This window comes from Scardinius erythrophthalmus (assembly GCF_964197995.2).
Source record: "Scardinius erythrophthalmus genome assembly, chromosome: 1".
Lineage (NCBI taxonomy): Eukaryota > Metazoa > Chordata > Actinopteri > Cypriniformes > Leuciscidae > Scardinius > Scardinius erythrophthalmus.
Genome location: NC_138221.1, coordinates 1409692 through 1422521, shown reverse-complemented (window position 1 = coordinate 1422521; position 12830 = coordinate 1409692). Strand labels below are relative to the sequence as shown.

General features: G+C 37.9%; 2 protein-coding genes across 2 annotated transcripts in view; both read right to left on the bottom strand.

The window, feature by feature from the left end:
* LOC308682283 (uncharacterized protein) overlaps window positions 1-9971 on the bottom strand; it is a 38493-nt gene extending 28522 nt beyond the window's left edge. The window contains exon 1 of the mRNA XM_081351923.1: window positions 9935-9971. The gene's annotated coding sequence lies outside the window, so the exon portion shown is untranslated. The remainder of the gene's footprint in view (window positions 1-9934) is intronic.
* A 1788-nt stretch (window positions 9972-11759) lies between these two features.
* LOC308682545 (uncharacterized protein) overlaps window positions 11760-12830 on the bottom strand; it is a 53159-nt gene continuing 52088 nt past the window's right edge. The window contains exon 3 of the mRNA XM_081352334.1: window positions 11760-12335. The gene's annotated coding sequence lies outside the window, so the exon portion shown is untranslated. The remainder of the gene's footprint in view (window positions 12336-12830) is intronic.

Here is a 12830-nt window from a genome sequence, read left to right as displayed (position 1 = left end):
GGGCTCTACATTAGAGACTGCCCCTAATCAATCTGGTGGGTGGAAAACAGAAAAGGACCCTGACCAGTTGCCTAGACCCCCCCATCATTTCCTGCCCAAAAGAAAGCCAGGTGTGCAGCCACCTCTGTCAACTTCAGTGGACAGCCCAACACCCACTGAGCTTTTCAAAATGTACTTTGATAAGTCCACTATCAAAACACTGTGTTCCAACACTAATAAAAAAGCAGCAATAAATATTGCTGCAGGGAAAAAATTCAAGTGGACTGAAATCACTGAAGAAGAACTTTACAAATACATTGGCCTCACACTGTACATGGGCATTCTAAAGCTTCCAAAGCTCAGAGATTTCTGGCGTGTTGAATCCATCTTCCATGTTCCCTTCCCTCAAAAGGTTATGTCCAGAGACCGGTTCCTCAGCATCACATGGAATATGCACTTGAGCGACCCTGCAGAAGATGCTGCCAATGACAAAAAAAAGGGCACTGCTGATTTTGACTGTCTGCATAGAATACGGCCTCTATATGACAGTTTGCGCGTAGCCTGCAAAGCTGTCTACCACCCTGACAGAAACCTTTCCGTGGATGAGCGCATGGTAGCCACCAAAGCCAGAATCAGCCTGAAACAGTACATCAAAAATAAGCCTACAAAGTGGGGAATAAAACTTTTTGTGCTGTGTGATTGTAGTGGCTACACAGTGGATTTCAACATCTACACAGGGAAGTCCAATGTTGCAAGTGGGAAGGGACTTTCGTTTGATGCTGTGATGTCGCTGGTCAGGAAGGAGTTCTTGGGATCTGTATATCACATTTACTGTGATAATTTTTATACCAGCCCAGTACTCTTTCAGCACCTTTACGACCTGGGATTTGGAGCCTGTGGAACCATCAGAGACACAAGAATTGGTGTCCCAAACACCAAAGTAAATGCGCTGTCAAAGAAATCTCCACGGGGATCGATTAGGTGGATCAGACAGGGATCGCTCCTTTTCACAAAGTGGATGGACACACGAGAAGTGAGTGTGTGCACTACTCTGCACACTGCATACTTGGGAGACACAGTGAAAAGAGTGTGCAAATCCAGCAGTGAGTACAAGAAGTTGGATGTTCCAATTCCTCCGGCTGTGAAAGACTACAACCGCTTCATGGGGGGAGTTGACCTGTCAGATCAGTTGATTGGCTACTATTCCTCGTGGAAGAAAAGCAAGAAGTGGTACATGACTGTACTGCACCATTTCATTGACATTGCTGTCACTAACAACTACTTGCTGCACAAGTTACTGTGTAGCAGCAAGGAGGAGCAGCCCATGACACATCAGGCCTTCCAAGAACAGTTGTCAGTGGAGCTGTGTGGGGTGTCCTTACAACCAGCACGGGAGAGCTACCAGCACTTACCTGTTTGAATTTCTGGAACAGTTGGCTCAAAAAAAGCCACACGGGGGCGCAGAAAATGCAGGCTGTGTGGGAAAAGCACTCCATTCATGTGCGAGGCATGCCAAGTGCCCCTCTGCATAATTCTGGACAGGAACTGTCACAAAAATTATCACAGCTAGAGTTGCCTGTGTTTATGTAGGGATGTTGTTTAGGTCTGAAAAGTAAAGTACAGTTTATTTATTTATTTTATATTTATTTTATTATTAATTGCTCTGACAGGTAGAGATGCACCGATTGATCGGCTGGTGAGTCTGACAAAAGCCGATTGTATGCCGGTCAAATGCACTCGGGCGCCGCAGATTAACATCGCGCAACATCAGCATCACACGTGCACACGGAACACTCACAGGAGACCTCGTGAATTACAGTGAGGAAAATAAGTATTTGAACACCCTGCTATTTTGCAAGTTCTCCCACTTAGAAATCATGGAGGGGTCTGAAATTGTCATCGTAGGTGCATGTCCACTGTGAGAGACATAATCTAAAAAAAAAAATCCAGAAATCACAATGTATGATTTTTTAACTATTTATTTGTATGATACAGCTGCAAATAAGTATTTGAACACCTGAGAAAATCAATGTTAATATTTGTTACAGTAGCCTTTGTTTGCAATTACAGAGGTCAAACGTTTCCTGTAGTTTTTCACCAGGTTTGCACACACTGCAGGAGGGATTTTGGCCCACTCCTCCACACAGATCTTCTCTAGATCAGTCAGGTTTCTGGGCTGTCGCTGAGAAACACAGAGTTTGAGCTCCCTCCAAAGATTCTCTATTGGGTTTAGGTCTGGAGACTGGCTAGGCCACGCCAGAACCTTGATATGCTTCTTACAGAGCCACTCCTTGGTTATCCTGGCTGTGTGCTTCGGGTCATTGTCATGTTGGAAGACCCAGCCTCGACCCATCTTCAATGCTCTAACTGAGGGAAGGAGGTTGTTCCCCAAAATCTCGCAATACATGGCCCCGGTCATCCTCTCCTTAATACAGTGCAGTCGCCCTGTCCCATGTGCAGAAAAACACCCCCAAAGCATGATGCTACCACCCCCATGCTTCACAGTAGGGATGGTGTTCTTGGGATGGTACTCATCATTCTTCTTCCTCCAAACACGTTTAGTGGAATTATGACCAAAAAGTTCTATTTTGGTCTCATCTGACCACATGACTTTCTCCCATGACTCCTCTGGATCATCCAAATGGTCATTGGCAAACTTAAGACGGGCCTTAACATGTGCTGGTTTAAGCAGGGGAAACTTCCGTGCCATGCATGATTTCAAACCCTGACGTCTTAGTGTATTACCAACAGTAACCTTGGAAACGGTGGTCCCAGCTCTTTTCAGGTCATTGACCAGCTCCTCCCGTGTAGTTCTGGGCTGATTTCTCACCTTTCTTAGGATCATTGAGACCCCACAAGGTGAGATCCTGCATGGAGCCCCAGTCCGAGGGAGATTGACAGTCATGTTTAGCTTCTTCCATTTTCTAATGATTGCTCCAACAGTGGACCTTTTTTCACCAAGCTGCTTGGCAATTTCCCCGTAGCCCTTTCCAGCCTTGTGGAGGTGTACAATTTTGTCTCTAGTGTCTTTGGACAGCTCTTTGGTCTTGGCCATGTTAGTAGTTGGATTCTTACTGATTGTATGGGGTGGACAGGTGTCTTTATGCAGCTAACAACCTCAAACTGGTGCATCTAATTTAGGATAATAAATGGAGTGGAGGTGGACATTTTAAAGGCAGACTAACAGGTCTTTGAGGGTCAGAATTCTAGCTGATAGACAGGTGTTCAAATACTTATTTGCAGCTGTATCATACAAATAAATAGTTAAAAAATCATATATTGTGATTTCTGGATTTTTTTTTTTTTTAGATTATGTCTCTCACAGTGGACATGCACCTATGATGACAATTTTAGACCCCTCCATGATTTCCAAGTGGGAGAACTTGCAAAATAGCAGGGTGTTCAAATACTTATTTTCCTCACTGTACGTCTGTTCAGACCGCAAGCGCGTATTTCTTTCCGGCGTGCATGTTAATCAATGAGTGCGTGAATTGACAACGGGAGGCGAGCAGGAGCAGCGCGTGAGCGTCGAGCAGGAGCGTCGTGAGCAGTGAAGCGTGTGTTTCGGCGCCGAGTCTATTTGCTGCACTGCTCACGCTCAATTAAAGGGAAAGCACACTTTTGATTTACAAAACAGGGTTTCAAAAAAAAAAGTGCCCCAAATGCACAGAATTTGAGTGTTTTAACAAGAACTGGAGAAGGCTATGTCAGAAAAGAAAACTAAGACTGATATATATAGAAAATGTACCCATTTAAACTTGTTTTATTATTCCGTTTATACAAGTGATTGCAGTAGGCCTGTGTGGGTGTGCTTTGAGAAATATCTTTATACTGCAAGGCTATGTTTTATTTTTATTTAAATATTATTTTATTGTCATTCCCTGTTTACGTACAGACGTTTAGTTTGCTATATACTAGGGCTGTCAATCGATTAAAAATTTTTAATCGCGATTAATCGCATGATTGCATGAGTTAACTCGCGATTAATCGCATTTAATCACACTTTTTTTAATTTGTTCTAAATGTACTTTAAATGAATACTTTTCAAGTTTGTAATACTCTAAATCAACATGGGCATGGATAAATATACTGTAGATGCTTTATGGAAATGTATGTTTATTATTGAAACCATAGACATAGTCAATATAGAGCATGAAGACGAGACATGTTTCAAAGGTCATAGATGTTTTTCAAAGAACTTGTTCATGTCTATTAGATGCATGTAGAAAGAACAAAGAAATGCCAGGCTTCCATTACTTCTCTTTCTTTGCACTGAGCAATTTACTAACAAACATGTTTAGATTTTTGCATGACAGGGCAGCTCTTCTGAAAATGCTAAATGTACATTTAGGATTTATTATTAGGCTACATTGTACTTTGTCTCTCTCTGCGCCCATTTTGATGAAGCTAAATTCTGAATAAAACTGTTTTCATTGGTATATTTTACTGTTTCTGTTGTCAAACAACGGAATGAATTTGAAATGGTGACTGAAACGCGACCCAATAAACATAAACAGCTCTCCCTTCCAAGATGTTAAGTTAATCTGCACAAAGATTCTGATAATCGAGCCGTCGTCTGGTGAAATCAAATACACATACGATAAAGACAATATCCGTGCTCTGATTTCGGCTATACTTGCTAGTGAAGCAACATCTGTGTTTAACTGAATTAAAGCGCTGCTCCTCCACGCGAGACGCAGAGAGAGAGAGCGAGAGAGAAAGAGAGAGAGGGAGGAGCGCGCGCGTGCTGAGAGAGCAGTACCGGCGGACGCGGTACCGGTTCTCAGAAACTAAATAAGGTTTGCGCGCTTTGTTGAAGGGAAAAAAAAATCGCTAAAGGGGTCTGCATTGTCGCTAAGTTGGCAACACTGTGTATCTCCGTTTCTCCAACCAGTGGTTGGGCCATGGGTCAAACAGAAAATACGCGCTGCGTTAATCGACCGTTAAAAAAATTAGTGCCGTTAATATGATTTTGCGTTAACGCGTTATTAACGCGCTAACTTTGACAGCCCTACTATATACATATATAAAAAATGATTGGATATTGAATGTGAAAAGGAAATTGTTCCTCCATGATAACACTGCACTTTAGATGTGTGTGAATTACCCACACCTGGAGTAATTTATATAGTTCTATTTTATAGCGTTTTATCTGTTCAAAAAATATGTACTATCCAAATTGTAAAATGTTCTATTACAGAAAAGATATAAAATAAATATTTATGTGTGCTGTAAAGTGGTTAGAAAAAATTAAATCGGAATCGGCTAAAATCGGTATCGGCAGGTCAAACTTAATGAAAAATCGGAAATCGGAATCGGCCCAGAAAATTGTAATCGGTGCATCTCTACTGACAGGGTCTATTTATTTTATATTTTATCCATTTCAATGTTCAATCAATATTCAAAAGAAAAATGTTATCTGTTTGACCACAAATGTAATTGGATATTTTACATTTTTTAATTTTTTTTTGAATGAGTATAAAAATGAGTGTATCTTAAAAACTAATGTATGTAAACAGTTCAAATCAATTCTGTATAGTTTTAAATTGTTTTATGCACATTTTCCACATTGACAAGTTTGAGGTTGAGATTTATCCAATTTTTGTATTGAATAAAATATGTAGAAAAAAAATAATTAAAATTGTTTTTCTTTTTGTTTATTGCACTTTTGAGATATTTATCTAGTTGCTATTGATTTATTACAAACATAACCTTCAAGTTGGGAGAGTAAGGATTATTTTGATGTATGGCATATGAAAATACTCAAAAGAATGACAGCACAGCGTGTAAAAATACAAAGATATACTCTGGCAGAACTGTTCTATGGTAGGTCATAAAGGGTTAAAGGGTTAAGAAACCACAATTAGATCATAATAATCTAGCAAATTATAGACCCATTTCAAATCTTCCATTTATGTCTAAAATACTAGAAAAAGTTGTGTCCACTCAACTGGGCTCTTTCTTGCAAGAAAATGACATCTATGAAAAGTTTCAGTCTGGATTCAGGCCGCATCATAGCACTGAAACTGCGCTCGTTAAAATCACAAATGATTTACTTTTAGCTTCTGACCAAGGCTGTATCTCAGTACTAGTTTTACTTGATCTAAGTGCTGCGTTCGATACTATAGATCACACGATACTCTTAGATCGACTACAAAATTATACTGGTGTACAAGGACAAGCATTAAGCTGGTTTAGATCATACTTATCTGACCGCTACCATTTTGTCTATTTGAATGGAGAAAAATCAATCATATCTCCAGTAAACTATGGAGTGCCGCAGGCCCTCTGTTATTCTCAATATATATGCTGCCACTTGGAAATATTATAAGGAAACATGGAATTAGTTTCCATTGTTATGCTGATGACACTCAAATATCAGGGTTCCTACAGGTTTCAGTAAGTCAAATTTAAGACCTTTTTAAGACATTTTAAGACCAAAAAGATTGAAATTTAAGACCTACACGGCGCATAACCAAAAAAAATTTAATTAAAAGAATTCTGAGAAAAATATTTTTATTTCAATGAATTCAGTAATTGAAAAAGCATTAATTTAATTTACAGACAAAGCAATCACATTAGTAACCTTCCACACCCAACAACATGCCAAATGCCCAAAACCTTAGGCCTAAAATGAAAATAAGCTAAAACAAACTTGCCCTCTAATAGAATATATTTCATCTCATATTTATTTACATTACGAAGCAGCATATTAATAGCCTAATAGAGATTGAACAGGCTCAGAGATTATTTTAGAAAATTGTAGTTTGCATAATATACTCTAAAAACAAATAATTATAGCTTATTTTAGTTGATCATAACTAGAGCTGAAATGGCATGAACATTTATTTTCACGATTATTATGAAATCAATTTACAGAGTTTGTCGAAATCCCGCAAATAACAAATAAAATGATCAATATGCAAGTTTTGTTTACATAAACATCAAAATACTATTAAAAATGATGGCCAGATTTTAAAGGAGTGTCTTGCAGCATGTTATCTACTAATATGTACAAGTTCAAATAAAGTTTTTACAAAAATGGTTTTATAAAAAGATAAACCTCACATATTTCAGCCTTTAAATATTTTTTTATAAAAAGAATGAGTCAAAAAAGATTAATTACTTACATGTACAATGCACATCCGCTTATCTAATATTATTAATAACATTTGGTCTGATTTTCCTGTGGCGTCTGTCGTTGCTAAGCAACCATACAACGCACTCTCCACAGCAACAAGGAAGATGTTGTCCATCTGGCTGCGGGTGGAAAAAAATTGCGCGCTGCTTCAATAGCGCTTGCCGCGTGCCCACATTTTAATAAACTTGAGCACGCAAAAAGACGCGGTATGTGAACTGCCTGTTGGCGAGCGACCTCATATCAAGCCCCGGGCTACTGGTAGCACGCGAGAGAGCTCCGCTTTGTAGGCTAACTTGTGTTGTGTTGAAGGCATCACGTGTTCACAGTCCTGTGCACTGTGACCCGGGGCTGCGTTGCATTCTCAATTATTGGTTCCGCCACTCTTTATATATACTACGTTATTTAATCAAAATAATCGTGGTTGACAAATGAAACTTTTGAGGAAAAATACAATACGGAGAAGTTACATACAGCACAATTTTTAAGACCCAGACATCAAAATTCAAGACTTTTTAAAGACTTTTTAAGGTATTATTTCCACATTAATAAATTCAATGCTTTTAAGGCTTTTTAAGACCCCGCGGGAACCCTGAAATATATATTTCATCATGGCCAGATGAAAACGCTAAATTATCCAAATTGACAGAGTGTGTTAAAGATATAAAAGATTGGATGACGCGTTATTTTCTTTTATTAAATCCAGACAAGACAGAGTTAATAATCATCGGTTCAAAAACTGCCCACAAAACCTCTCACACTACAACTTTAACATTGTAGGATGTCCTGTTGCTTTATCCTCTACAGTAAAAGACCTGGGTGTTATACTAGACTGCAACCTGTCTTTTGAAAATCATATTTCATATGTTACAAAAACAGCCTTTTTCCACCTTAGAAACATTGCTAAGCTACGTAATATGCTATCAGTTTCTGATGCAGAAAAGTTAGTTCATGCATTCATGACCTCGAGACTAGATTACTGTAATGCTTTATTAGCCGGTTGTCCTGCATCCTCAATAAACAAGCTACAGTTAGTCCAAAATGCAGCCGCTAGAGTTTTTACTAGATCAAGAAAATATGATCATATAACACCGATTTTATCATCACTACATTGGCTAGGCCTATATACATACATACATACATACACATACATAACACTATAGTTAATCAAATTGTTATTCTGACACAACAACATTATGGAAGAAGCTGGGGGATCATTTTGCTCATCCAACCAACACATTATGCAAATTATATGTTTATTGCATTATGATACTGTGTGATCAGCTATACATTTAGCTTTTCTATAATGTTCAGGATTTTACACACATTTACAGGTTTTAGCATTGAGGATTTGTGGGGGTGCTGCTGCTGTACTTATGTGCTTTATATATCCAGATGTATTTCTAATATTCTGACCACCTCATGTATGGGCTGACAGAAAAACTATGAAGTGCAACATCACATTATTTTACTATGACCTCAGGGTTTAATTTACACATTTCTGACTGCTAGCGAACATTAGTGAAGTGTTGGTCACTAAGCTAGCTGCAGTTAACTATTCTCTTCCAATAAACACTAACTAAAGCTGGCTACATAAAACACAACTACTGCCTAGATTCATGAGAGGACGACTTGAGTGTTTAAAAGTGAAAAACACAGTAATTTCATCAACTTACCAGCGAGCGAGCTTCGTAAACAATGGAAATTAATGAATGGGTGCTGGAGCTGTCCGTGTTTGCTCCGCGACACGCATCACTTCCGCATTCCTCAGGTCTTCTTCTTTGGGCTCCTTCTTCTTCTTCTTTGTTTTTAACGGCGGTTGGCAACCAGCTTTTGGTGCATTACCGCCCCCTTCTGCTCCGGAGTGTGAATCAGACAATAGGCTTACAATCTAGTTTTCACCAAAAAACAAAACAAAAAAACAAAACACTTAACACACATTCATTCATTACCCAACACACTTATCCATATCCCTATTTTATCCTCATAACCTATTAAACAAACCAGTTTCCCTTAAGAAAGTTAACAATATCCTAACCTGTGCTCTGTCATATGCTCAACACTCCTTTAAATGTTAATTCCTGCAGCCCTATTTCCCTCAAATTATTCCTCATTATCCCTCTCTGTTCCTGTTCGGTTCTTTAAGAATCTCCCCACCGAACGGGGCGTCAAGAGAGGACACGTTGTTATGACTCGTTGTGGTTTTTTATTTACTGTGATTAAATTTTCATACACAGTTGATTAGTCCACAATATATATATATATATATATATATATATATATATACAAAACACTATAGTTATTCAAATTGTTAGCCTATTACACAACAACATTAAGGAAGAAGCTGGATGATCATTTTGCTCATCCAACACATTATGCAAATTATAAGTTTATTGCATTATGATACTGTATGCTCAGCCATAAATTCAGCTTTTCTATAATGTTCAGGATTTTACACACATTTACAGGTTTTAGCATTGAAGTCTTATTATTTGTGGGGGTGCTGCTGCTGTACTTATTTGCTTTATATATCCAGATGTGTTTCTAATATTCTGACCACCTCATGTATGTAAACAGGGCTGACAGAAAAACTCTGAAGTGCAACATCACATTATTTAACTACGACCTCAGGGTTTAATTAACACATTTCTGACTGGTAGCGAACATTAGTGAAGTGTTGGTCACTAAGCTAGCTGCAGTTAACTATTCTCTTCCAATAAACACTAACTAAAGCTGGCTACACAACTACTGCCTAGATTCATTAGAGGACGGCTGAAGTGTTTAAAAGTGAAAAACACAGTAATTCCATCAACTTACCAGCGAGCGAGCTTCGGGAACACTGAGTGTGAATGGGGTTCAGTGCTGGAGCTGTCGGTGTTTGCCGGTCACTTCCGCATTACTCAGTTCTTCTTCTTCTTTTTTAATGGCGATTAACTCCAAGGGAGCATTATCGCCACCTACTGTGCTGGATGGCAAATTAACCTTGGGTGATGATAAGTCACTCCTCCAATACTTTGTGAGTAAGGTGATTATTTGCTGATTGTTGAAGATTTACCCAGTATGTAATTGCCAGTTTTTCCCTTCTAATATCTAGAGGCATTTCTACTCCAATTGCATCTACAGGGGATGTTTTAACTGCTCCACAACATATTCTTAGTGCTTTGGATTGAATTATATCTATTTTTTTCAGTAAAGACTCGGATGCCAAACCATATACAATACATCCATAATCAAAGCAAGAACGAATCAGTGCTTGATACATGCACAACAATGCACTATGACTAGCTCCCCAAATGTGACTAGCAACCGTACGCATGCAATTTAAGATCTTTTTACACTTTGACTCAATTTTACTGATATGACATTTCCATGTTAATTTTCCATCAAATCATAATCCAAGATATTTGAAAACAGGTACTCTTTCTAATATTTGATCATACAACTTCAGATCTAAATGTTCATTCCTCTTGTTTTGTGAATAACATATATTGTGTTTTTGAGACTGAAAACTTTAGACCCCAATCCAATGACCATTCTTCTACTTCTTTAATTGACTCCTGAATGCCTTTAACCACATTTTTAATATTACGGCCTCTCTTCCATAATGCTCTGTCATCTGCATGAAGAGCCAATCCTATTCCTGGTTTATTAACTTTATCAAAAACATCTCTTTATGTATATCTAGGCTACAAATAAAACAAAATATGTTATAAACCACCACTCTGCCTCTTTTCATTTTCATTTAAAAAAATCGTAAACATAATGGCCACTCAAATGTGGTTCAGGCAACGCAATTGATTATCTTCACTGCATATTTATAGCAACACGAAATATAAAGCACAACCCTGACTCTTTTTGTTTTCATTTTAAAAATATGATCAATAAAAAAAAACAATATAATATTGATCTTTAAAACTAACATTTAGCAAAAGGAGACAGGGTTGTGTCATTTTATTTTATTATATATGTGCATACAGTGAAGAGAATGTAGGCAACATGTAGGCTATTTTATATGTTTTAAATATATAAAATAAAACGATATAACCTTTTTTGTTAAATGTCAGTTTTAATGATCAATAATAGCCATTATAAAAGTATAAGTAGGTATAAGAAAAGTAAAAGGTATAAGAAGCTATACAATAATAAAGCCAACGATTCAGTCAAACATAAGTCAGCTCTCTAGGCTACAACGTTAAAGTTAAATAGACTAAATAAAGCTATGAAACTTCACTTTGTCCTCACCTTAACATTTTGCCAGGGAACAAATTATAGATTAATGAGACAAATAAAATAAATAAATCGCCCGTTAGATATACACAAGACGACTTATATCTCTCTGTTGTTTCTCACTGAGGTTTTGTAGTTGTCACACTGCACATCTGAGCGCTCTCCCTCGTCTCTTGTGTTTTTATGGTGGATTGTTTGCAAGTGTTTTGACCCTTTGTCTGGCATATGACTACGATTCTGGATTTTCCAATGAAGCTGCGCTAGTCTCAGAGCGATCCGTGACGCGATCCCCTCCCAGTCTAGGGGTCGGAGGAGAGGTAACAAAGGAAAAGAAAGTATGATAACGTAGAGATTTAAAGATATGTGCAGAACACACTTCAGCCTCAGTCTCAGAGTGAAAACATAACACAACTTTAAGGAAAAGTAAAAGTATTTATTTCCTTCATATATCAAAAAGGCTTAACAAAAGATGGGGATAAATCTTCAGGAGAGAGTAAGGCCTAAAATAATAACAGAAAATAAGCAACAACACAAACTTCCCTGAGCTTCCTCTCTAACCAGAAACTGGAGGAAAAAATGTATATACATTTTGACAAAAACAGAATTAAAGACAAAAATCAGTCAAGGCAAATCAATCATAAAGATCTTCTTTATCAGATCTACTGTGTCCATCTCCTCTCCTGTAAATCTTCCCAAACTCAGCACAATGATGAACGCATGAGGTCCAGGTGACGACATGGAAATACATTTCAATATTTATTTTACTGCTTGATCATTTGTCAGTGTCGTGTCAAAGAGACCTGGAGTATCAACAACAGTTACTGGTCGCCCATCAACTTCGCCAACTCTCTTTTCACAAACTGTAGTGACTGAATCTAGTCTTAATTCACTGACAAATCTCTTCCCGGAATACTGTTTCCTGTTGCACTCTTCCCATTTCCTGTCTTCCCGATCAGAGCAATCCTCAGACACTCCTGATCATCTTCAGCACCTGAAAATCACAGCGGTAGAAAGAAAACTTAGTGAAATGAAGCTCCGAACTTTAGAACTCAGAAAAAAAAAACCCATCGTTACTTGCAATAATAATAATGATAATTAAAGCTGCAAGCAGCATTTATCAGGGTTCAAGCATTTTAAGGCCTTTAAGCAAATAAGGCAATTTACTAATGAAATATGTGGTTTTTAAAGCTTTTTAACAGTTATAGCGCCACCTATGGTCCGATCTCAAATCTATAACCCTGTTATAGCTACCCAAATTAAAAGTAAATTAACAATTACAATAGGGTTTCAGTACTGAAGTGCTTGAATCCCTAATAATAATTATAATAATACTCAGAGTCCTGCACGGGTCTGATTTTGTAAATCCCAAGCGGCAACATTCTGATCTGAAAAATGAAGCCTACCCGGAAAACTGCAATACATCTAAAATCCGCTAGGGCAGGTCCCAAAAGGGAGCAAATGTCCATAGACCCCATGTTAAAATGTC